Source organism: Garra rufa, unplaced genomic scaffold, assembly GCF_049309525.1.
Source record: "Garra rufa unplaced genomic scaffold, GarRuf1.0 hap1_unplaced_002, whole genome shotgun sequence".
NCBI lineage: Eukaryota > Metazoa > Chordata > Actinopteri > Cypriniformes > Cyprinidae > Garra > Garra rufa.
The window spans coordinates 884,521-912,197 of NW_027394277.1; the positions used below are offsets into that span (position 1 = coordinate 884,521).

Here is a 27,677-nt window from a genome sequence, read left to right on the forward strand (position 1 = left end):
TGAGCCTCTTTAAAAGCATTTAAATAAAAACACTCCAGCGACTGTACACAATGTAAACAGAATATCATTTTAAAGAGCTATATTAAGCGCATATGAGCTGCACTGTAACAAATTGCTGTATTTTTTACAGCAAAATTATACAGAAACTTACTGTTTTGCCAATTTACAATTTATTGCTGTAATTTGCAATGCATTATGGGTTATACAGGGTTTTACAAGTGTTAACTGTATATTTCACTGTTAGCTGTAATTTATTTACATGTAGGAGGTGCTTTGACTGTATTTTAAATATTTTTACAAGAATTTACTGTGCTGTGGCATTATGGGATTGCGCGGGCGGATATGTTGTTTTGAAATCTGGTGACGTTAGACTGAAGCACAACGACAACAACTGAAGATAAACGGCAATCGATTTTTGGTAAGTTTAATTAAATTTACTTCCATAAGTATTAATTATTTATTTTAATGTTAAGTAATTCATATCTATCTATCTATCTATCTATCTATCTATCTATCTATCTATCTATCTATCTATCTATCTATCTATCTATCTATCTATCTATCTATCTAAACGTTAAAAGTTTTATCAAGATATCGCTCTAAAGGTTATATTTAGCTTTTGTAAAGGGATGTGTAACGTTAGTTAACTTTATTTATCTGTTGCTTCAGGCGAGGAAGAGAAATGCGGTGCGCGCCATTTCAGAAAGCAGACTAAACTAAGGTAAATCTTTATCGTCATGTTAATGTTGATATATACTGCAGTTTGTTAGCTTTATTTGCCTTTGCTTTCTAGTGAACATGTAGTTTGGCAGGCATAGCATTGCTATCGAAGTGCGTGTGAAACGAAACTAACGTTATATGAGGTGCATTTGTCTTTGTTGATAGAAAAACATTAATATTACCATCGCTGGAAGAGTTCTCTTGAAACGTGAAGTTTATTTTGTAAAGGAATGTGTTGTTAACTTTTTTTCTTTCTCTTTTTTTCACGTTTTTCACGTGCGATCCGGAGCTAAAAGGTAAAAACATAATGTCATGCCGTCTTAATGAATACTGATTTTTGTAACTGATTCTTCTTCATCGATCTAACTTAAGTGCGAGACTAAACTAACGTTACATGAAGTGCTCAGTTGTCTTTGCTTTTGAAAAATGTAAATATTAACCTCGTTGGATGAGTATGAGATGTGTCGTCGTGTTATGTGTCGTTAACTTCCTTTATTTTTTTATATTTTTGTCAGGCAAGCCGAAACACCAAGGAGATAATAAAGGTAAAAACATAATGTCATGACGTTGATGAATGCTTTTTGTTACCGATTTATTTGCCTTACTCTCGATAGAGTATTTTTGAAATTATTGCATATAAATAGACACAGAATATAGACTGAAATGCTGGTTTATTGAGAACGTGTAATGCCAGTATTTTTAGAGTCAAAACCAAACGTAATGTAAGTTAAACAGTTTTGCTTCAAACGATATAAGCAATTAATCTGTCGAAATAACAAGCTAAAAAGTTGTCATATAACCTACTTGTACATAAAGCTTGAACCTAAATCTAAATGAGAAATGTATCACTGTAATTTCTGTCAATATGAGAGCAATACCAGAGTAACTGCTCTTTCACCTGTGGAGTAGGCTACCTGACTGTTCCCATGCTTTTACAAAATTTTCAGCATTCAAGTCTCATCTATATAGAGACCATAAGACTTATAACATGTTGCCTGTATTTATTTATTTAGGTGAAATTCTCACTGCAACTCAGTGGATGCTGAGTATTGAGGGCCAAGTGGTCGTGAATCCACACCCCAACTTTGTGCCTGGATTTGCTGCTTTGTTTGCATCATACTACATCTTCAATCTGGTGTACCAGCATGAGGCATCCTGCACACTTAAGTTTATCCAGAGGTAAAAACAAAAAAATACTTAACTATGCATGTGTATTTATATTACTTAAATATAAAGGTTTTGTTCACCCAAAAATGAAATTTCAGTCATTAATCACTCTCCCTCATGTCATTCAAAAGCCATAAGACCTTTGTTCATCTTTGGAACACAAATCATTTTTTAAAAGAAATCCAAGATGTTTTTTCCCAGAAAGGTAGTGAATACATCAGTGGTTCAATCATAACATCATGAAGCGATAAGAATACTTTTTGTATGAAAATAAAACAAAAACAACAACTTTATTCAACATTTCGGCATCGAGTATCCCTTTAATTTAATAAAGTGACAAGAATACTTTTGTGCACCAAAAACACACTCCAGAGACTGAAAGAAATTGTTGAATAAAGTAAATTTTATTTATTTATTGTGCACAAATGTATTCTCATTGCTTCATAAAATTAAGGTTGAACCACTGGATTCGCATGTTTAATGATTCAGACCTGCCAACCTGTACACATTTTGCATAGCGGCTACGCATTTTGACTTCAAAGTATGCTGGTACGATTTGTCACTCTAAACTATGCAAAAACCTGTTGACCCCTTTGTGCTTAATGTTAATTTAATATTAACAATTGGTGTAAAATATATTATAAATACATATTAATTAAAATGTTGTACAATTCAAATTCAAATTAAATTATTCTGAATTCAGTTATTCCCAGTTCCCAATCCAGTGAAACAAAATACTTTATGGCTTCAATTTTTTCCTCCATAATGTGGAAGTCATTGAGAACCAAGGCTGTTTGGTTTACTCATTCTTTGCTATTCTTTTATTATAGTAGAAGAAATACATTTATCCAGGTTTGACAAAACTTGACATCATTTCTTTTTTGGATGAATTATTCCTCTGTAATGCATTACTATAGTTCATCAAATGCTTTTGAACTATTAAACAAGTTTTAATAAATTCTGCACATGCTTATGTTTGTCTGTCTGATGTTTGTGCAGATGTTTTGTTGGAATCAACCCACACTCCGGCACCAAGACGGGCACATCAAAGGTTGGAGCAAAAAAAAGGTGGGAAGGTCTCCGAGAAGAGGAACAACACAGTCAATCCTCATGTGTGTTCTCATCTCAGAAGGCTAATGGACTTTGAGTGGTTAAGCATGTAAGTTTACAAATGTATCAAAACTACAACTACAGGAGAAGCCATCTATAAAATAACAATTGCTTTCAGATTTGTTCTTTGGTCATGCTAAAAAATAAAATAAAAAAAACTGGTCAACTTACAAAAAATGTTAAAGAATGTTAAAATGTTTTAAAAAATGGCTAAATGTTTGTTTGAGTATTCTAGGTTTAATGAATCAGCAGTCAGTGTCATTCTGTTTTTTGAGCCTAAAGGGATTGCCATCATTTACTCACCTTCAGTTGTTCCAAAATTCTGAGTTTCTTTCTTGTTTTAAGATATTTTAAAATGTTGGTAACAGTAGCCATTGACTGTCATATTTTGCCCTATTATGGAAGTCAATGGCTTACTTGTCTGGTTATAAACTTCATTAAAATATAATCTTTTGTATTCAACACAAGAAAGAAACTAATAGTTTTGGAACAATTTAAGGGAGAGTAAATAATGACCATTTTTATTTTTAGGCAAACAGTCCCTTTAACTTTTATTTAACTATTGCTTTATGCTTTAATCTTGAGTTGTTTGTAGTTGTATTGTAACAGCTGATTTTTTATAAGTTTTTCTGTAGTTAAAAAAGTAAAATTGTTACTAGTGACAGTGCTGAAGTGTTGTCAGGTGTCAGCTTTAATAAACAATTTTCTTACAACAGCTTTGAATTTGAGTGATTATTTTTTTTTAATCTTTGTTTTAATGCATTCACGTCAGTATAATGGTAAAGAGCACAGTACAGTTCACAGTTAAAATAGTTATTTACAGGAATTTCATTGTAAAAAATATTACAGCTACATCTTGGCTTTTGCTGAATTCACAGGATTTTATTGGCAACTTTTGTTGCCAGGTACATACTGTAATTTACCGTAATTACAAAAAAAACCTGTAATGCCTTTTTACAAGTTTAATTTTATAATCCTGTAAAAAACACAAAAAATTACTGTATTCTGCAAACATCAATTTATTGTAAATTGCTAAGCAGTATTATACTGTAATCCATTTTACAGCAATTAGCGGCTATTTTACAGGATTTTATTGGCAACTTTTTTGCCAGTAAATTATTGTAAATTCTACAGTATATTTTTTACAGTGTGTTTATGTGGTTTACGGATGAGCTTCGGGGCTGGCGTTTCTTCGTCCGTGTTCACAAAACTACATATTTTAAAGGCATTAAAAATAATAAAAAATAAAACACTCCAGCGATTGAACAATAATTGTAGATTAGTGTTTTTAAAACGTTAAAATGCTTGCTTATTTGTGCAGCATTTTTGTGGAAACGAATAAGCTAGTAAAGACTGTTTCATATGGTCTCATCGTTTGAACCACGTTAGTTCAACAAAGTACGGCTGTTGTTAACCTCACCAATAACTTATGCTATTTAACTGATTAGAGCTCTCAAAAAAATGCACCTGTATTGAACAAAGCACCTAATCACTCACGTAATATTTTCTTGCTCCCTGTCATTTCGCTGTATTTTATGTTTGATTTAGCACAGTTTCCCTCTTATACTCCGAAAGTTCCCTTAGGCATTTGTGCGCATGCGCACTACTCATAAATGGTGCTTTATAGAGGACGCACAAAAATACTGAATAAAATCATTTATATTTAGGTTAAACGTAGGTTATAGCTTTTACTGCATGTTAGCTTGCAAATTATGCCCAAGAACATAATTTATTAAGCCATATGTCTTGCTAACAAGAAACAATGCTTCTAACCACAGGTCACGTACGAAAAATAATGCCCAGTTTAGGCCATTCCACTCCACTGAAGGGGTTTAGCGGAAAATGAAAATAAATACGGCCTTTTAAAATTTAAATGTTCCAGCGATTTCATTCCGTCAACCCCTTTGAACAAGAGCTAATTTCAGGAGTTTGCAAGCAGTTTCATTTAAAACGGAGAGAGCTGCCTTCAGCCAGTGTTTTCTGTTGTACTGACATGAGAGTCAAGGCTCCGAGCTCTCGGTCTGCGAACTACATCACTGAGCCTCTTTTAAAAGCATTTAAATAAAAACACTCCAGCGACTGTACGCAATGTAAACATAATATCATTTTAAAGAGCTATATTAAGCGCATATGAGCTGCTTTATATGGTTTACGGATGAGCTTCGGGGCTGGCGTTTCTTCGTCCGTGTTCACAAAACTACACATTTTAAAGGCATTTAAAAAATAAAAAATAAAAACACTCCAGCGATTGAACAGTAATAGTAGATTAGTGTATTGAAAACGTTAAAATGCTTGCTTATTTGTGCTGCATTTTTGTGGAAACGAATTAGCTAGTAAAGACTGTTTCATGAATATGGTCTCATCGTTTGAACCACATAGTTCAACAAAGCACGGCCGTTTTTAATGACCAACTAATAACTTCTGCTATTTACCTGATTAGAGTTCTCAAAAAAATGCACCTGTATTGAACAAAGCACCTAATCACTCACGTAATATTTTCTTGCTCCCTGTCATTTCGCTGTATTTTATGTTTGATTTAGCACAGTTTCCCTCTTATACTCCGAAAGTTCCCTTAGGCATTTGTGCGCATGCGCACTACTCATAAATGTTGCTTTATAGAGGACGCACAAAAATACTGAATAAAATCATTTATATTTAGGTTAAACGTAGGTTATAGCTTTTACTTCATGTTAGCTTGCAAATTATGCCCAAGAACATAATTTATTAAGCCATATGTCTTGCTAACAAGAAACAATGCTTCTAACCACAGGTCACGTACGAAAAATAATGCCCAGTTTAGGCCATTCCACTCCACTGAAGGGGTGGAGCGGAAAATGAAAATAAATACGGCCTTTTAAAATTTAAATGTTCCAGCGATTTCATTCCGTCAACCCCTTTGAACAAGAGCTAATTTCAGGAGTTTGCAAGCAGTTTCATTTAAAACGGAGAGAGCTGTCTTCAGCCAGTGTTTTCTGTTTTACTGACATGAGAGTCAAGGCTCCGAGCTCTCGGTCTGCGAACTACACCACTGAGCCTCTTTAAAAGCATTTAAATAAAAACACTCCAGCGACTGTACACAATGTAAACAGAATATCATTTTAAAGAGCTATATTAAGCGCATATGAGCTGCACTGTAACAAATTGCTGTATTTTTTACAGCAAAATTATACAGAAACTTACTGTTTTGCCAATTTACAATTTATTGCTGTAATTTGCAATGCATTATGGGTTATACAGGGTTTTACAAGTGTTAACTGTATATTTCACTGTTAGCTGTAATTTATTTACATGTAGGAGGTGCTTTGACTGTATTTTAAATATTTTTACAAGAATTTACTGTGCTGTGGCATTATGGGATTGCGCGGGCGGATATGTTGTTTTGAAATCTGGTGACGTTAGACTGAAGCACAACGACAACAACTGAAGATAAACGGCAATCGATTTTTGGTAAGTTTAATTAAATTTACTTCCATAAGTATTAATTATTTATTTTAATGTTAAGTAATTCATATCTATCTATCTATCTATCTATCTATCTATCTATCTATCTATCTATCTATCTATCTATCTATCTATCTATCTATCTATCTATCTATCTAAACGTTAAAAGTTTTATCAAGATATCGCTCTAAAGGTTATATTTAGCTTTTGTAAAGGGATGTGTAACGTTAGTTAACTTTATTTATCTGTTGCTTCAGGCGAGGAAGAGAAATGCGGTGCGCGCCATTTCAGAAAGCAGACTAAACTAAGGTAAATCTTTATCGTCATGTTAATGTTGATATATACTGCAGTTTGTTAGCTTTATTTGCCTTTGCTTTCTAGTGAACATGTAGTTTGGCAGGCATAGCATTGCTATCGAAGTGCGTGTGAAACGAAACTAACGTTATATGAGGTGCATTTGTCTTTGTTGATAGAAAAACATTAATATTACCATCGCTGGAAGAGTTCTCTTGAAACGTGAAGTTTATTTTGTAAAGGAATGTGTTGTTAACTTTTTTTCTTTCTCTTTTTTTCACGTTTTTCACGTGCGATCCGGAGCTAAAAGGTAAAAACATAATGTCATGCCGTCTTAATGAATACTGATTTTTGTAACTGATTCTTCTTCATCGATCTAACTTAAGTGCGAGACTAAACTAACGTTACATGAAGTGCTCAGTTGTCTTTGCTTTTGAAAAATGTAAATATTAACCTCGTTGGATGAGTATGAGATGTGTCGTCGTGTTATGTGTCGTTAACTTCCTTTATTTTTTTATATTTTTGTCAGGCAAGCCGAAACACCAAGGAGATAATAAAGGTAAAAACATAATGTCATGACGTTGATGAATGCTTTTTGTTACCGATTTATTTGCCTTACTCTCGATAGAGTATTTTTGAAATTATTGCATATAAATAGACACAGAATATAGACTGAAATGCTGGTTTATTGAGAACGTGTAATGCCAGTATTTTTAGAGTCAAAACCAAACGTAATGTAAGTTAAACAGTTTTGCTTCAAACGATATAAGCAATTAATCTGTCGAAATAACAAGCTAAAAAGTTGTCATATAACCTACTTGTACATAAAGCTTGAACCTAAATCTAAATGAGAAATGTATCACTGTAATTTCTGTCAATATGAGAGCAATACCAGAGTAACTGCTCTTTCACCTGTGGAGTAGGCTACCTGACTGTTCCCATGCTTTTACAAAATTTTCAGCATTCAAGTCTCATCTATATAGAGACCATAAGACTTATAACATGTTGCCTGTATTTATTTATTTAGGTGAAATTCTCACTGCAACTCAGTGGATGCTGAGTATTGAGGGCCAAGTGGTCGTGAATCCACACCCCAACTTTGTGCCTGGATTTGCTGCTTTGTTTGCATCATACTACATCTTCAATCTGGTGTACCAGCATGAGGCATCCTGCACACTTAAGTTTATCCAGAGGTAAAAACAAAAAAATACTTAACTATGCATGTGTATTTATATTACTTAAATATAAAGGTTTTGTTCACCCAAAAATGAAATTTCAGTCATTAATCACTCTCCCTCATGTCATTCAAAAGCCATAAGACCTTTGTTCATCTTTGGAACACAAATCATTTTTTAAAAGAAATCCAAGATGTTTTTTCCCAGAAAGGTAGTGAATACATCAGTGGTTCAATCATAACATCATGAAGCGATAAGAATACTTTTTGTATGAAAATAAAACAAAAACAACAACTTTATTCAACATTTCGGCATCGAGTATCCCTTTAATTTAATAAAGTGACAAGAATACTTTTGTGCACCAAAAACACACTCCAGAGACTGAAAGAAATTGTTGAATAAAGTAAATTTTATTTATTTATTGTGCACAAATGTATTCTCATTGCTTCATAAAATTAAGGTTGAACCACTGGATTCGCATGTTTAATGATTCAGACCTGCCAACCTGTACACATTTTGCATAGCGGCTACGCATTTTGACTTCAAAGTATGCTGGTACGATTTGTCACTCTAAACTATGCAAAAACCTGTTGACCCCTTTGTGCTTAATGTTAATTTAATATTAACAATTGGTGTAAAATATATTATAAATACATATTAATTAAAATGTTGTACAATTCAAATTCAAATTAAATTATTCTGAATTCAGTTATTCCCAGTTCCCAATCCAGTGAAACAAAATACTTTATGGCTTCAATTTTTTCCTCCATAATGTGGAAGTCATTGAGAACCAAGGCTGTTTGGTTTACTCATTCTTTGCTATTCTTTTATTATAGTAGAAGAAATACATTTATCCAGGTTTGACAAAACTTGACATCATTTCTTTTTTGGATGAATTATTCCTCTGTAATGCATTACTATAGTTCATCAAATGCTTTTGAACTATTAAACAAGTTTTAATAAATTCTGCACATGCTTATGTTTGTCTGTCTGATGTTTGTGCAGATGTTTTGTTGGAATCAACCCACACTCCGGCACCAAGACGGGCACATCAAAGGTTGGAGCAAAAAAAAGGTGGGAAGGTCTCCGAGAAGAGGAACAACACAGTCAATCCTCATGTGTGTTCTCATCTCAGAAGGCTAATGGACTTTGAGTGGTTAAGCATGTAAGTTTACAAATGTATCAAAACTACAACTACAGGAGAAGCCATCTATAAAATAACAATTGCTTTCAGATTTGTTCTTTGGTCATGCTAAAAAATAAAATAAAAAAAACTGGTCAACTTACAAAAAATGTTAAAGAATGTTAAAATGTTTTAAAAAATGGCTAAATGTTTGTTTGAGTATTCTAGGTTTAATGAATCAGCAGTCAGTGTCATTCTGTTTTTTGAGCCTAAAGGGATTGCCATCATTTACTCACCTTCAGTTGTTCCAAAATTCTGAGTTTCTTTCTTGTTTTAAGATATTTTAAAATGTTGGTAACAGTAGCCATTGACTGTCATATTTTGCCCTATTATGGAAGTCAATGGCTTACTTGTCTGGTTATAAACTTCATTAAAATATAATCTTTTGTATTCAACACAAGAAAGAAACTAATAGTTTTGGAACAATTTAAGGGAGAGTAAATAATGACCATTTTTATTTTTAGGCAAACAGTCCCTTTAACTTTTATTTAACTATTGCTTTATGCTTTAATCTTGAGTTGTTTGTAGTTGTATTGTAACAGCTGATTTTTTATAAGTTTTTCTGTAGTTAAAAAAGTAAAATTGTTACTAGTGACAGTGCTGAAGTGTTGTCAGGTGTCAGCTTTAATAAACAATTTTCTTACAACAGCTTTGAATTTGAGTGATTATTTTTTTTTAATCTTTGTTTTAATGCATTCACGTCAGTATAATGGTAAAGAGCACAGTACAGTTCACAGTTAAAATAGTTATTTACAGGAATTTCATTGTAAAAAATATTACAGCTACATCTTGGCTTTTGCTGAATTCACAGGATTTTATTGGCAACTTTTGTTGCCAGGTACATACTGTAATTTACCGTAATTACAAAAAAAACCTGTAATGCCTTTTTACAAGTTTAATTTTATAATCCTGTAAAAAACACAAAAAATTACTGTATTCTGCAAACATCAATTTATTGTAAATTGCTAAGCAGTATTATACTGTAATCCATTTTACAGCAATTAGCGGCTATTTTACAGGATTTTATTGGCAACTTTTTTGCCAGTAAATTATTGTAAATTCTACAGTATATTTTTTACAGTGTGTTTATGTGGTTTACGGATGAGCTTCGGGGCTGGCGTTTCTTCGTCCGTGTTCACAAAACTACATATTTTAAAGGCATTAAAAATAATAAAAAATAAAACACTCCAGCGATTGAACAATAATTGTAGATTAGTGTTTTTAAAACGTTAAAATGCTTGCTTATTTGTGCAGCATTTTTGTGGAAACGAATAAGCTAGTAAAGACTGTTTCATATGGTCTCATCGTTTGAACCACGTTAGTTCAACAAAGTACGGCTGTTGTTAACCTCACCAATAACTTATGCTATTTAACTGATTAGAGCTCTCAAAAAAATGCACCTGTATTGAACAAAGCACCTAATCACTCACGTAATATTTTCTTGCTCCCTGTCATTTCGCTGTATTTTATGTTTGATTTAGCACAGTTTCCCTCTTATACTCCGAAAGTTCCCTTAGGCATTTGTGCGCATGCGCACTACTCATAAATGGTGCTTTATAGAGGACGCACAAAAATACTGAATAAAATCATTTATATTTAGGTTAAACGTAGGTTATAGCTTTTACTGCATGTTAGCTTGCAAATTATGCCCAAGAACATAATTTATTAAGCCATATGTCTTGCTAACAAGAAACAATGCTTCTAACCACAGGTCACGTACGAAAAATAATGCCCAGTTTAGGCCATTCCACTCCACTGAAGGGGTTTAGCGGAAAATGAAAATAAATACGGCCTTTTAAAATTTAAATGTTCCAGCGATTTCATTCCGTCAACCCCTTTGAACAAGAGCTAATTTCAGGAGTTTGCAAGCAGTTTCATTTAAAACGGAGAGAGCTGCCTTCAGCCAGTGTTTTCTGTTGTACTGACATGAGAGTCAAGGCTCCGAGCTCTCGGTCTGCGAACTACATCACTGAGCCTCTTTTAAAAGCATTTAAATAAAAACACTCCAGCGACTGTACGCAATGTAAACATAATATCATTTTAAAGAGCTATATTAAGCGCATATGAGCTGCTTTATATGGTTTACGGATGAGCTTCGGGGCTGGCGTTTCTTCGTCCGTGTTCACAAAACTACACATTTTAAAGGCATTTAAAAAATAAAAAATAAAAACACTCCAGCGATTGAACAGTAATAGTAGATTAGTGTATTGAAAACGTTAAAATGCTTGCTTATTTGTGCTGCATTTTTGTGGAAACGAATTAGCTAGTAAAGACTGTTTCATGAATATGGTCTCATCGTTTGAACCACATAGTTCAACAAAGCACGGCCGTTTTTAATGACCAACTAATAACTTCTGCTATTTACCTGATTAGAGTTCTCAAAAAAATGCACCTGTATTGAACAAAGCACCTAATCACTCACGTAATATTTTCTTGCTCCCTGTCATTTCGCTGTATTTTATGTTTGATTTAGCACAGTTTCCCTCTTATACTCCGAAAGTTCCCTTAGGCATTTGTGCGCATGCGCACTACTCATAAATGTTGCTTTATAGAGGACGCACAAAAATACTGAATAAAATCATTTATATTTAGGTTAAACGTAGGTTATAGCTTTTACTTCATGTTAGCTTGCAAATTATGCCCAAGAACATAATTTATTAAGCCATATGTCTTGCTAACAAGAAACAATGCTTCTAACCACAGGTCACGTACGAAAAATAATGCCCAGTTTAGGCCATTCCACTCCACTGAAGGGGTGGAGCGGAAAATGAAAATAAATACGGCCTTTTAAAATTTAAATGTTCCAGCGATTTCATTCCGTCAACCCCTTTGAACAAGAGCTAATTTCAGGAGTTTGCAAGCAGTTTCATTTAAAACGGAGAGAGCTGTCTTCAGCCAGTGTTTTCTGTTTTACTGACATGAGAGTCAAGGCTCCGAGCTCTCGGTCTGCGAACTACACCACTGAGCCTCTTTAAAAGCATTTAAATAAAAACACTCCAGCGACTGTACACAATGTAAACAGAATATCATTTTAAAGAGCTATATTAAGCGCATATGAGCTGTTTATGTGGTTTACGGATGAGCTTCGGGGCTGGCGTTTCTTCGTCCGTGTTCACAAAACTACATATTTTAAAGGCATTAAAAATAATAAAAAATAAAACACTCCAGCGATTGAACAATAATTGTAGATTAGTGTTTTTAAAACGTTAAAATGCTTGCTTATTTGTGCAGCATTTTTGTGGAAACGAATAAGCTAGTAAAGACTGTTTCATATGGTCTCATCGTTTGAACCACGTTAGTTCAACAAAGTACGGCTGTTGTTAACCTCACCAATAACTTATGCTATTTAACTGATTAGAGCTCTCAAAAAAATGCACCTGTATTGAACAAAGCACCTAATCACTCACGTAATATTTTCTTGCTCCCTGTCATTTCGCTGTATTTTATGTTTGATTTAGCACAGTTTCCCTCTTATACTCCGAAAGTTCCCTTAGGCATTTGTGCGCATGCGCACTACTCATAAATGGTGCTTTATAGAGGACGCACAAAAATACTGAATAAAATCATTTATATTTAGGTTAAACGTAGGTTATAGCTTTTACTGCATGTTAGCTTGCAAATTATGCCCAAGAACATAATTTATTAAGCCATATGTCTTGCTAACAAGAAACAATGCTTCTAACCACAGGTCACGTACGAAAAATAATGCCCAGTTTAGGCCATTCCACTCCACTGAAGGGGTTTAGCGGAAAATGAAAATAAATACGGCCTTTTAAAATTTAAATGTTCCAGCGATTTCATTCCGTCAACCCCTTTGAACAAGAGCTAATTTCAGGAGTTTGCAAGCAGTTTCATTTAAAACGGAGAGAGCTGCCTTCAGCCAGTGTTTTCTGTTGTACTGACATGAGAGTCAAGGCTCCGAGCTCTCGGTCTGCGAACTACATCACTGAGCCTCTTTTAAAAGCATTTAAATAAAAACACTCCAGCGACTGTACGCAATGTAAACATAATATCATTTTAAAGAGCTATATTAAGCGCATATGAGCTGCTTTATATGGTTTACGGATGAGCTTCGGGGCTGGCGTTTCTTCGTCCGTGTTCACAAAACTACACATTTTAAAGGCATTTAAAAAATAAAAAATAAAAACACTACAGCGATTGAACAGTAATAGTAGATTAGTGTATTGAAAACGTTAAAATGCTTGCTTATTTGTGCTGCATTTTTGTGGAAACGAATTAGCTAGTAAAGACTGTTTCATGAATATGGTCTCATCGTTTGAACCACATAGTTCAACAAAGCACGGCCGTTTTTAATGACCAACTAATAACTTCTGCTATTTACCTGATTAGAGTTCTCAAAAAAATGCACCTGTATTGAACAAAGCACCTAATCACTCACGTAATATTTTCTTGCTCCCTGTCATTTCGCTGTATTTTATGTTTGATTTAGCACAGTTTCCCTCTTATACTCCGAAAGTTCCCTTAGGCATTTGTGCGCATGCGCACTACTCATAAATGTTGCTTTATAGAGGACGCACAAAAATACTGAATAAAATCATTTATATTTAGGTTAAACGTAGGTTATAGCTTTTACTTCATGTTAGCTTGCAAATTATGCCCAAGAACATAATTTATTAAGCCATATGTCTTGCTAACAAGAAACAATGCTTCTAACCACAGGTCACGTACGAAAAATAATGCCCAGTTTAGGCCATTCCACTCCACTGAAGGGGTGGAGCGGAAAATGAAAATAAATACGGCCTTTTAAAATTTAAATGTTCCAGCGATTTCATTCCGTCAACCCCTTTGAACAAGAGCTAATTTCAGGAGTTTGCAAGCAGTTTCATTTAAAACGGAGAGAGCTGCCTTCAGCCAGTGTTTTCTGTTTTACTGACATGAGAGTCAAGGCTCCGAGCTCTCGGTCTCTTTAAAAGCATTTAAATAAAAACACTCCAGCGACTGTACACAATGTAAACAGAATATCATTTTAAAGAGCTATATTAAGCGCATATGAGCTGTTTATGTGGTTTACGGATGAGCTTCGGGGCTGGCGTTTCTTCGTCCGTGTTCACAAAACTACACATTTTAAAGGCATTTAAAAAATAAAAAATAAAAACACTCCAGCGATTGAACAGTAATAGTAGATTAGTGTATTGAAAACGTTAAAATGCTTGCTTATTTGTGCTGCATTTTTGTGGAAACGAATTAGCTAGTAAAGACTGTTTCATGAATATGGTCTCATCGTTTGAACCACATAGTTCAACAAAGCACGGCCGTTTTTAATGACCAACTAATAACTTCTGCTATTTACCTGATTAGAGTTCTCAAAAAAATGCACCTGTATTGAACAAAGCACCTAATCACTCACGTAATATTTTCTTGCTCCCTGTCATTTCGCTGTATTTTATGTTTGATTTAGCACAGTTTCCCTCTTATACTCCGAAAGTTCCCTTAGGCATTTGTGCGCATGCGCACTACTCATAAATGTTGCTTTATAGAGGACGCACAAAAATACTGAATAAAATCATTTATATTTAGGTTAAACGTAGGTTATAGCTTTTACTTCATGTTAGCTTGCAAATTATGCCCAAGAACATAATTTATTAAGCCATATGTCTTGCTAACAAGAAACAATGCTTCTAACCACAGGTCACGTACGAAAAATAATGCCCAGTTTAGGCCATTCCACTCCACTGAAGGGGTGGAGCGGAAAATGAAAATAAATACGGCCTTTTAAAATTTAAATGTTCCAGCGATTTCATTCCGTCAACCCCTTTGAACAAGAGCTAATTTCAGGAGTTTGCAAGCAGTTTCATTTAAAACGGAGAGAGCTGCCTTCAGCCAGTGTTTTCTGTTTTACTGACATGAGAGTCAAGGCTCCGAGCTCTCGGTCTCTTTAAAAGCATTTAAATAAAAACACTCCAGCGACTGTACACAATGTAAACAGAATATCATTTTAAAGAGCTATATTAAGCGCATATGAGCTGTTTATGTGGTTTACGGATGCCCTTCGGGGCTGGCGTTTCTTCGTCCGTGTTCACAAAACTACATATTTTAAAGGCATTTAAAAAATAAAAAAACACTCCAGCGATTGAACAATAATTGTAGATTAGTGTATTTAAAACGTTAAAATGCTTGCTTATTTGTGCTGCATTTTTGTGGAAACGAATTAGCTAGTAAAGACTGTTTCATGAATATGGTCTCATCGTTTGAACCACATAGTTCAACAAAGCACGGCCGTTTTTAATGACCAACTAATAACTTCTGCTATTTACCTGATTAGAGTTCTCAAAAAAATGCACCTGTATTGAACAAAGCACCTAATCACTCACGTAATATTTTCTTGCTCCCTGTCATTTCGCTGTATTTTATGTTTGATTTAGCACAGTTTCCCTCTTATACTCCGAAAGTTCCCTTAGGCATTTGTGCGCATGCGCACTACTCATAAATGTTGCTTTATAGAGGACGCACAAAAATACTGAATAAAATCATTTATATTTAGGTTAAACGTAGGTTATAGCTTTTACTTCATGTTAGCTTGCAAATTATGCCCAAGAACATAATTTATTAAGCCATATGTCTTGCTAACAAGAAACAATGCTTCTAACCACAGGTCACGTACGAAAAATAATGCCCAGTTTAGGCCATTCCACTCCACTGAAGGGGTGGAGCGGAAAATGAAAATAAATACGGCCTTTTAAAATTTAAATGTTCCAGCGATTTCATTCCGTCAACCCCTTTGAACAAGAGCTAATTTCAGGAGTTTGCAAGCAGTTTCATTTAAAACGGAGAGAGCTGCCTTCAGCCAGTGTTTTCTGTTTTACTGACATGAGAGTCAAGGCTCCGAGCTCTCGGTCTCTTTAAAAGCATTTAAATAAAAACACTCCAGCGACTGTACACAATGTAAACAGAATATCATTTTAAAGAGCTATATTAAGCGCATATGAGCTGTTTATGTGGTTTACGGATGAGCTTCGGGGCTGGCGTTTCTTCGTCCGTGTTCACAAAACTACACATTTTAAAGGCATTTAAAAAATAAAAAATAAAAACACTCCAGCGATTGAACAGTAATAGTAGATTAGTGTATTGAAAACGTTAAAATGCTTGCTTATTTGTGCTGCATTTTTGTGGAAACGAATTAGCTAGTAAAGACTGTTTCATGAATATGGTCTCATCGTTTGAACCACATAGTTCAACAAAGCACGGCCGTTTTTAATGACCAACTAATAACTTCTGCTATTTACCTGATTAGAGTTCTCAAAAAAATGCACCTGTATTGAACAAAGCACCTAATCACTCACGTAATATTTTCTTGCTCCCTGTCATTTCGCTGTATTTTATGTTTGATTTAGCACAGTTTCCCTCTTATACTCCGAAAGTTCCCTTAGGCATTTGTGCGCATGCGCACTACTCATAAATGTTGCTTTATAGAGGACGCACAAAAATACTGAATAAAATCATTTATATTTAGGTTAAACGTAGGTTATAGCTTTTACTTCATGTTAGCTTGCAAATTATGCCCAAGAACATAATTTATTAAGCCATATGTCTTGCTAACAAGAAACAATGCTTCTAACCACAGGTCACGTACGAAAAATAATGCCCAGTTTAGGCCATTCCACTCCACTGAAGGGGTGGAGCGGAAAATGAAAATAAATACGGCCTTTTAAAATTTAAATGTTCCAGCGATTTCATTCCGTCAACCCCTTTGAACAAGAGCTAATTTCAGGAGTTTGCAAGCAGTTTCATTTAAAACGGAGAGAGCTGCCTTCAGCCAGTGTTTTCTGTTTTACTGACATGAGAGTCAAGGCTCCGAGCTCTCGGTCTCTTTAAAAGCATTTAAATAAAAACACTCCAGCGACTGTACACAATGTAAACAGAATATCATTTTAAAGAGCTATATTAAGCGCATATGAGCTGTTTATGTGGTTTACGGATGACCTTCGGGGCTGGCGTTTCTTCGTCCGTGTTCACAAAACTACATATTTTAAAGGCATTTAAAAAATAAAAAAACACTCCAGCGATTGAACAATAATTGTAGATTAGTGTATTTAAAACGTTAAAATGCTTGCTTATTTGTGCTGCATTTTTGTGGAAACGAATTAGCTAGTAAAGACTGTTTCATGAATATGGTCTCATCGTTTGAACCACATAGTTCAACAAAGCACGGCCGTTTTTAATGACCAACTAATAACTTCTGCTATTTACCTGATTAGAGTTCTCAAAAAAATGCACCTGTATTGAACAAAGCACCTAATCACTCACGTAATATTTTCTTGCTCCCTGTCATTTCGCTGTATTTTATGTTTGATTTAGCACAGTTTCCCTCTTATACTCCGAAAGTTCCCTTAGGCATTTGTGCGCATGCGCACTACTCATAAATGTTGCTTTATAGAGGACGCACAAAAATACTGAATAAAATCATTTATATTTAGGTTAAACGTAGGTTATAGCTTTTACTTCATGTTAGCTTGCAAATTATGCCCAAGAACATAATTTATTAAGCCATATGTCTTGCTAACAAGAAACAATGCTTCTAACCACAGGTCACGTACGAAAAATAATGCCCAGTTTAGGCCATTCCACTCCACTGAAGGGGTGGAGCGGAAAATGAAAATAAATACGGCCTTTTAAAATTTAAATGTTCCAGCGATTTCATTCCGTCAACCCCTTTGAACAAGAGCTAATTTCAGGAGTTTGCAAGCAGTTTCATTTAAAACGGAGAGAGCTGCCTTCAGCCAGTGTTTTCTGTTTTACTGACATGAGAGTCAAGGCTCCGAGCTCTCGGTCTCTTTAAAAGCATTTAAATAAAAACACTCCAGCGACTGTACACAATGTAAACAGAATATCATTTTAAAGAGCTATATTAAGCGCATATGAGCTGTTTATGTGGTTTACGGATGACCTTCGGGGCTGGCGTTTCTTCGTCCGTGTTCACAAAACTACATATTTTAAAGGCATTTAAAAAATAAAAAAACACTCCAGCGATTGAACAATAATTGTAGATTAGTGTATTTAAAACGTTAAAATGCTTGCTTATTTGTGCTGCATTTTTGTGGAAACGAATTAGCTAGTAAAGACTGTTTCATGAATATGGTCTCATCGTTTGAACCACATAGTTCAACAAAGCACGGCCGTTTTTAATGACCAACTAATAACTTCTGCTATTTACCTGATTAGAGTTCTCAAAAAAATGCACCTGTATTGAACAAAGCACCTAATCACTCACGTAATATTTTCTTGCTCCCTGTCATTTCGCTGTATTTTATGTTTGATTTAGCACAGTTTCCCTCTTATACTCCGAAAGTTCCCTTAGGCATTTGTGCGCATGCGCACTACTCATAAATGTTGCTTTATAGAGGACGCACAAAAATACTGAATAAAATCATTTATATTTAGGTTAAACGTAGGTTATAGCTTTTACTTCATGTTAGCTTGCAAATTATGCCCAAGAACATAATTTATTAAGCCATATGTCTTGCTAACAAGAAACAATGCTTCTAACCACAGGTCACGTACGAAAAATAATGCCCAGTTTAGGCCATTCCACTCCACTGAAGGGGTGGAGCGGAAAATGAAAATAAATACGGCCTTTTAAAATTTAAATGTTCCAGCGATTTCATTCCGTCAACCCCTTTGAACAAGAGCTAATTTCAGGAGTTTGCAAGCAGTTTCATTTAAAACGGAGAGAGCTGCCTTCAGCCAGTGTTTTCTGTTTTACTGACATGAGAGTCAAGGCTCCGAGCTCTCGGTCTCTTTAAAAGCATTTAAATAAAAACACTCCAGCGACTGTACACAATGTAAACAGAATATCATTTTAAAGAGCTATATTAAGCGCATATGAGCTGTTTATGTGGTTTACGGATGACCTTCGGGGCTGGCGTTTCTTCGTCCGTGTTCACAAAACTACATATTTTAAAGGCATTTAAAAAATAAAAAAACACTCCAGCGATTGAACAATAATTGTAGATTAGTGTATTTAAAACGTTAAAATGCTTGCTTATTTGTGCTGCATTTTTGTGGAAACGAATTAGCTAGTAAAGACTGTTTCATGAATATGGTCTCATCGTTTGAACCACATAGTTCAACAAAGCACGGCCGTTTTTAATGACCAACTAATAACTTCTGCTATTTACCTGATTAGAGTTCTCAAAAAAATGCACCTGTATTGAACAAAGCACCTAATCACTCACGTAATATTTTCTTGCTCCCTGTCATTTCGCTGTATTTTATGTTTGATTTAGCACAGTTTCCCTCTTATACTCCGAAAGTTCCCTTAGGCATTTGTGCGCATGCGCACTACTCATAAATGTTGCTTTATAGAGGACGCACAAAAATACTGAATAAAATCATTTATATTTAGGTTAAACGTAGGTTATAGCTTTTACTTCATGTTAGCTTGCAAATTATGCCCAAGAACATAATTTATTAAGCCATATGTCTTGCTAACAAGAAACAATGCTTCTAACCACAGGTCACGTACGAAAAATAATGCCCAGTTTAGGCCATTCCACTCCACTGAAGGGGTGGAGCGGAAAATGAAAATAAATACGGCCTTTTAAAATTTAAATGTTCCAGCGATTTCATTCCGTCAACCCCTTTGAACAAGAGCTAATTTCAGGAGTTTGCAAGCAGTTTCATTTAAAACGGAGAGAGCTGCCTTCAGCCAGTGTTTTCTGTTTTACTGACATGAGAGTCAAGGCTCCGAGCTCTCGGTCTCTTTAAAAGCATTTAAATAAAAACACTCCAGCGACTGTACACAATGTAAACAGAATATCATTTTAAAGAGCTATATTAAGCGCATATGAGCTGTTTATGTGGTTTACGGATGACCTTCGGGGCTGGCGTTTCTTCGTCCGTGTTCACAAAACTACATATTTTAAAGGCATTTAAAAAATAAAAAAACACTCCAGCGATTGAACAATAATTGTAGATTAGTGTATTTAAAACGTTAAAATGCTTGCTTATTTGTGCTGCATTTTTGTGGAAACGAATTAGCTAGTAAAGACTGTTTCATGAATATGGTCTCATCGTTTGAACCACATAGTTCAACAAAGCACGGCCGTTTTTAATGACCAACTAATAACTTCTGCTATTTACCTGATTAGAGTTCTCAAAAAAATGCACCTGTATTGAACAAAGCACCTAATCACTCATGTAATATTTTCTTGCTCCCTGTCATTTCGCTGTATTTTATGTTTGATTTAGCACAGTTTCCCTCTTATACTCCGAAAGTTCCCTTAGGCATTTGTGCGCATGCGCACTACTCATAAATGTTGCTTTATAGAGGACGCACAAAAATACTGAATAAAATCATTTATATTTAGGTTAAACGTAGGTTATAGCTTTTACTTCATGTTAGCTTGCAAATTATGCCCAAGAACATAATTTATTAAGCCATATGTCTTGCTAACAAGAAACAATGCTTCTAACCACAGGTCACGTACGAAAAATAATGCCCAGTTTAGGCCATTCCACTCCACTGAAGGGGTGGAGCGGAAAATGAAAATAAATACGGCCTTTTAAAATTTAAATGTTCCAGCGATTTCATTCCGTCAACCCCTTTGAACAAGAGCTAATTTCAGGAGTTTGCAAGCAGTTTCATTTAAAACGGAGAGAGCTGCCTTCAGCCAGTGTTTTCTGTTTTACTGACATGAGAGTCAAGGCTCCGAGCTCTCGGTCTCTTTAAAAGCATTTAAATAAAAACACTCCAGCGACTGTACACAATGTAAACAGAATATCATTTTAAAGAGCTATATTAAGCGCATATGAGCTGTTTATGTGGTTTACGGATGAGCTTCGGGGCTGGCGTTTCTTCGTCCGTGTTCACAAAACTACACATTTTAAAGGCATTTAAAAAATAAAAAATAAAAACACTCCAGCGATTGAACAGTAATAGTAGATTAGTGTATTGAAAACGTTAAAATGCTTGCTTATTTGTGCTGCATTTTTGTGGAAACGAATTAGCTAGTAAAGACTGTTTCATGAATATGGTCTCATCGTTTGAACCACATAGTTCAACAAAGCACGGCCGTTTTTAATGACCAACTAATAACTTCAGCTATTTACCTGATTAGAGTTCTCAAAAAAATGCACCTGTATTGAACAAAGCACCTAATCACTCACGTAATATTTTCTTGCTCCCTGTCATTTCGCTGTATTTTATGTTTGATTTAGCACAGTTTCCCTCTTATACTCCGAAAGTTCCCTTAGGCATTTGTGCGCATGCGCACTACTCATAAATGTTGCTTTATAGAGGACGCACAAAAATACTGAATAAAATCATTTATATTTAGGTTAAACGTAGGTTATAGCTTTTACTTCATGTTAGCTTGCAAATTATGCCCAAGAACATAATTTATTAAGCCATATGTCTTGCTAACAAGAAACAATGCTTCTAACCACAGGTCACGTACGAAAAATAATGCCCAGTTTAGGCCATTCCACTCCACTGAAGGGGTGGAGCGGAAAATGAAAATAAATACGGCCTTTTAAAATTTAAATGTTCCAGCGATTTCATTCCGTCAACCCCTTTGAACAAGAGCTAATTTCAGGAGTTTGCAAGCAGTTTCATTTAAAACGGAGAGAGCTGCCTTCAGCCAGTGTTTTCTGTTTTACTGACATGAGAGTCAAGGCTCCGAGCTCTCGGTCTCTTTAAAAGCATTTAAATAAAAACACTCCAGCGACTGTACACAATGTAAACAGAATATCATTTTAAAGAGCTATATTAAGCGCATATGAGCTGTTTATGTGGTTTACGGATGAGCTTCGGGGCTGGCGTTTCTTCGTCCGTGTTCACAAAACTACACATTTTAAAGGCATTTAAAAAATAAAAAATAAAAACACTCCAGCGATTGAACAGTAATAGTAGATTAGTGTATTGAAAACGTTAAAATGCTTGCTTATTTGTGCTGCATTTTTGTGGAAACGAATTAGCTAGTAAAGACTGTTTCATGAATATGGTCTCATCGTTTGAACCACATAGTTCAACAAAGCACGGCCGTTTTTAATGACCAAGTAATAACTTCTGCTACTTACCTGATTAGAGTTCTCAAAAAAATGCACCTGTATTGAACAAAGCACCTAATCACTCACGTAATATTTTCTTGCTCCCTGTCATTTCGCTGTATTTTATGTTTGATTTAGCACAGTTTCCCTCTTATACTCCGAAAGTTCCCTTAGGCATTTGTGCGCATGCGCACTACTCGTAAATGTTGCTTTATAGAGGACGCACAAAAATACTGAATAAAATCATTTATATTTAGGTTAAACGTAGGTTATAGCTTTTACTTCATGTTAGCTTGCAAATTATGCCCAAGAACATAATTTATTAAGCCATATGTCTTGCTAACAAGAAACAATGCTTCTAACCACAGGTCACGTACGAAAAATAATGCCCAGTTTAGGCCATTCCACTCCACTGAAGGGGTGGAGCGGAAAATGAAAATAAATACGGCCTTTTAAAATTTAAATGTTCCAGCGATTTCATTCCGTCAACCCCTTTGAACAAGAGCTAATTTCAGGAGTTTGCAAGCAGTTTCATTTAAAACGGAGAGAGCTGCCTTCAGCCAGTGTTTTCTGTTTTACTGACATGAGAGTCAAGGCTCCGAGCTCTCGGTCTCTTTAAAAGCATTTAAATAAAAACACTCCAGCGACTGTACACAATGTAAACAGAATATCATTTTAAAGAGCTATATTAAGCGCATATGAGCTGTTTATGTGGTTTACGGATGAGCTTCGGGGCTGGCGTTTCTTCGTCCGTGTTCACAAAACTACACATTTTAAAGGCATTTAAAAAATAAAAACACTCCAGCGATTGAACAGTAATAGTAGATTAGTGTATTGAAAACGTTAAAATGCTTGCTTATTTGTGCTGCATTTTTGTGGAAACGAATTAGCTAGTAAAGACTGTTTCATGAATATGGTCTCATCGTTTGAACCACATAGTTCAACAAAGCACGGCCGTTTTTAATGACCAACTAATAACTTCTGCTATTTACCTGATTAGAGTTCTCAAAAAAATGCACCTGTATTGAACAAAGCACCTAATCACTCACGTAATATTTTCTTGCTCCCTGTCATTTCGCTGTATTTTATGTTTGATTTAGCACAGTTTCCCTCTTATACTCCGAAAGTTCCCTTAGGCATTTGTGCGCATGCGCACTACTCATAAATGTTGCTTTATAGAGGACGCACAAAAATACTGAATAAAATCATTTATATTTAGGTTAAACGTAGGTTATAGCTTTTACTTCATGTTAGCTTGCAAATTATGCCCAAGAACATAATTTATTAAGCCATATGTCTTGCTAACAAGAAACAATGCTTCTAACCACAGGTCACGTACGAAAAATAATGCCCAGTTTAGGCCATTCCACTCCACTGAAGGGGTGGAGCGGAAAATGAAAATAAATACGGCCTTTTAAAATTTAAATGTTCCAGCGATTTCATTCCGTCAACCCCTTTGAACAAGAGCTAATTTCAGGAGTTTGCAAGCAGTTTCATTTAAAACGGAGAGAGCTGCCTTCAGCCAGTGTTTTCTGTTTTACTGACATGAGAGTCAAGGCTCCGAGCTCTCGGTCTCTTTAAAAGCATTTAAATAAAAACACTCCAGCGACTGTACACAATGTAAACAGAATATCATTTTAAAGAGCTATATTAAGCGCATATGAGCTGTTTATGTGGTTTACGGATGAGCTTCGGGGCTGGCGTTTCTTCGTCCGTGTTCACAAAACTACACATTTTAAAGGCATTTAAAAAATAAAAAATAAAAACACTCCAGCGATTGAACAGTAATAGTAGATTAGTGTATTGAAAACGTTAAAATGCTTGCTTATTTGTGCTGCATTTTTGTGGAAACGAATTAGCTAGTAAAGACTGTTTCATGAATATGGTCTCATCGTTTGAACCACATAGTTCAACAAAGCACGGCCGTTTTTAATGACCAACTAATAACTTCTGCTATTTACCTGATTAGAGTTCTCAAAAAAATGCACCTGTATTGAACAAAGCACCTAATCACTCACGTAATATTTTCTTGCTCCTTGTCATTTCGCTGTATTTTATGTTTGATTTAGCACAGTTTCCCTCTTATACTCCGAAAGTTCCCTTAGGCATTTGTGCGCATGCGCACTACTCATAAATGTTGCTTTATAGAGGACGCACAAAAATACTGAATAAAATCATTTATATTTAGGTTAAACGTAGGTTATAGCTTTTACTTCATGTTAGCTTGCAAATTATGCCCAAGAACATAATTTATTAAGCCATATGTCTTGCTAACAAGAAACAATGCTTCTAACCACAGGTCACGTACGAAAAATAATGCCCAGTTTAGGCCATTCCACTCCACTGAAGGGGTGGAGCGGAAAATGAAAATAAATACGGCCTTTTAAAATTTAAATGTTCCAGCGATTTCATTCCGTCAACCCCTTTGAACAAGAGCTAATTTCAGGAGTTTGCAAGCAGTTTCATTTAAAACGGAGAGAGCTGCCTTCAGCCAGTGTTTTCTGTTTTACTGACATGAGAGTCAAGGCTCCGAGCTCTCGGTCTCTTTAAAAGCATTTAAATAAAAACACTCCAGCGACTGTACACAATGTAAACAGAATATCATTTTAAAGAGCTATATTAAGCGCATATGAGCTGTTTATGTGGTTTACGGATGACCTTCGGGGCTGGCGTTTCTTCGTCCGTGTTCACAAAACTACATATTTTAAAGGCATTTAAAAAATAAAAAAACACTCCAGCGATTGAACAATAATTGTAGATTAGTGTATTTAAAACGTTAAAATGCTTGCTTATTTGTGCTGCATTTTTGTGGAAACGAATTAGCTAGTAAAGACTGTTTCATGAATATGGTCTCATCGTTTGAACCACATAGTTCAACAAAGCACGGCCGTTTTTAATGACCAACTAATAACTTCTGCTATTTACCTGATTAGAGTTCTCAAAAAAATGCACCTGTATTGAACAAAGCACCTAATCACTCACGTAATATTTTCTTGCTCCCTGTCATTTCGCTGTATTTTATGTTTGATTTAGCACAGTTTCCCTCTTATACTCCGAAAGTTCCCTTAGGCATTTGTGCGCATGCGCACTACTCATAAATGTTGCTTTATAGAGGACGCACAAAAATACTGAATAAAATCATTTATATTTAGGTTAAACGTAGGTTATAGCTTTTACTTCATGTTAGCTTGCAAATTATGCCCAAGAACATAATTTATTAAGCCATATGTCTTGCTAACAAGAAACAATGCTTCTAACCACAGGTCACGTACGAAAAATAATGCCCAGTTTAGGCCATTCCACTCCACTGAAGGGGTGGAGCGGAAAATGAAAATAAATACGGCCTTTTAAAATTTAAATGTTCCAGCGATTTCATTCCGTCAACCCCTTTGAACAAGAGCTAATTTCAGGAGTTTGCAAGCAGTTTCATTTAAAACGGAGAGAGCTGCCTTCAGCCAGTGTTTTCTGTTTTACTGACATGAGAGTCAAGGCTCCGAGCTCTCGGTCTCTTTAAAAGCATTTAAATAAAAACACTCCAGCGACTGTACACAATGTAAACAGAATATCATTTTAAAGAGCTATATTAAGCGCATATGAGCTGTTTATGTGGTTTACGGATGACCTTCGGGGCTGGCGTTTCTTCGTCCGTGTTCACAAAACTACATATTTTAAAGGCATTTAAAAAATAAAAAAACACTCCAGCGATTGAACAATAATTGTAGATTAGTGTATTTAAAACGTTAAAATGCTTGCTTATTTGTGCTGCATTTTTGTGGAAACGAATTAGCTAGTAAAGACTGTTTCATGAATATGGTCTCGTCGTTTGAACCACATAGTTCAACAAAGCACGGCCGTTTTTAATGACCAACTAATAACTTCTGCTATTTACCTGATTAGAGTTCTCAAAAAAATGCACCTGTATTGAACAAAGCACCTAATCACTCACGTAATATTTTCTTGCTCCCTGTCATTTCGCTGTATTTTATGTTTGATTTAGCACAGTTTCCCTCTTATACTCCGAAAGTTCCCTTAGGCATTTGTGCGCATGCGCACTACTCATAAATGTTGCTTTATAGAGGACGCACAAAAATACTGAATAAAATCATTTATATTTAGGTTAAACGTAGGTTATAGCTTTTACTTCATGTTAGCTTGCAAATTATGCCCAAGAACATAATTTATTAAGCCATATGTCTTGCTAACAAGAAACAATGCTTCTAACCACAGGTCACGTACGAAAAATAATGCCCAGTTTAGGCCATTCCACTCCACTGAAGGGGTGGAGCGGAAAATGAAAATAAATACGGCCTTTTAAAATTTAAATGTTCCAGCGATTTCATTCCGTCAACCCCTTTGAACAAGAGCTAATTTCAGGAGTTTGCAAGCAGTTTCATTTAAAACGGAGAGAGCTGCCTTCAGCCAGTGTTTTCTGTTTTACTGACATGAGAGTCAAGGCTCCGAGCTCTCGGTCTCTTTAAAAGCATTTAAATAAAAACACTCCAGCGACTGTACACAATGTAAACAGAATATCATTTTAAAGAGCTATATTAAGCGCATATGAGCTGTTTATGTGGTTTACGGATGAGCTTCGGGGCTGGCGTTTCTTCGTCCGTGTTCACAAAACTACACATTTTAAAGGCATTTAAAAAATAAAAAATAAAAACACTCCAGCGATTGAACAGTAATAGTAGATTAGTGTATTGAAAACGTTAAAATGCTTGCTTATTTGTGCTGCATTTTTGTGGAAACGAATTAGCTAGTAAAGACTGTTTCATGAATATGGTCTCATCGTTTGAACCACATAGTTCAACAAAGCACGGCCGTTTTTAATGACCAACTAATAACTTCAGCTATTTACCTGATTAGAGTTCTCAAAAAAAGCAACTGTATTGAACATAGCAACTAATCACTCATTTAATATTTTTTATTCCCTGTCATTTCGCTGTATTTTATGTTTGATTTAGCACAGTTTCCCTCTTATACTCCGAAAGTTCCCTTAGGCATTTGTGCGCATGCGCACTACTCATAAATGTTGCTTTATAGAGGACGCACAAAAATACTGAATAAAATCATTTATATTTAGGTTAAACGTAGGTTATAGCTTTTACTTCATGTTAGCTTGCAAATTATGCCCAAGAACATAATTTATTAAGGCATATGTCTTGCTAACAAGAAACAATGCTTCTAACCACAGGTCACGTACGAAAAATAATGCCCAGTTTAGGCCATTCCACTCCACTGAAGGGGTGGAGCGGAAAATGAAAATAAATACGGCCTTTTAAAATTTAAATGTTCCAGCGATTTCATTCCGTCAACCCCTTTGAACAAGAGCTAATTTCAGGAGTTTGCAAGCAGTTTCATTTAAAACGGAGAGAGCTGTCTTCAGCCAGTGTTTTCTGTTTTACTGACATGAGAGTCAAGGCTCCGAGCTCTCGGTCTGCGAACTACACCACTGAGCCTCTTTAAAAGCATTTAAATAAAAACACTCCAGCGACTGTACACAATGTAAACAGAATATCATTTTAAAGAGCTATATTAAGCGCATATGAGCTGTTTATGTGGTTTACGGATGAGCTTCG

At 35.3% G+C, this 27,677-nt stretch overlaps 2 long non-coding RNA genes across 2 annotated transcripts; both read left to right on the forward strand.

Annotated features, from left to right (window-relative positions):
- The first annotated feature begins 392 nt into the window (after positions 1 to 392).
- Positions 393 to 3,599, forward strand: LOC141305443 (uncharacterized). Its single transcript, XR_012344409.1, has 5 exons — positions 393 to 418; positions 670 to 1,016; positions 1,236 to 1,265; positions 1,734 to 1,899; positions 2,887 to 3,599. It is a non-coding gene; the product is annotated as an uncharacterized lncRNA (long non-coding RNA).
- Positions 3,600 to 6,418: 2,819 nt separating this feature from the next.
- Positions 6,419 to 9,625, forward strand: LOC141305442 (uncharacterized). The gene is made up of 5 exons (XR_012344408.1): positions 6,419 to 6,444; positions 6,696 to 7,042; positions 7,262 to 7,291; positions 7,760 to 7,925; positions 8,913 to 9,625. It is a non-coding gene; the product is annotated as an uncharacterized lncRNA (long non-coding RNA).
- The last annotated feature ends 18,052 nt before the right edge of the window (positions 9,626 to 27,677 follow it).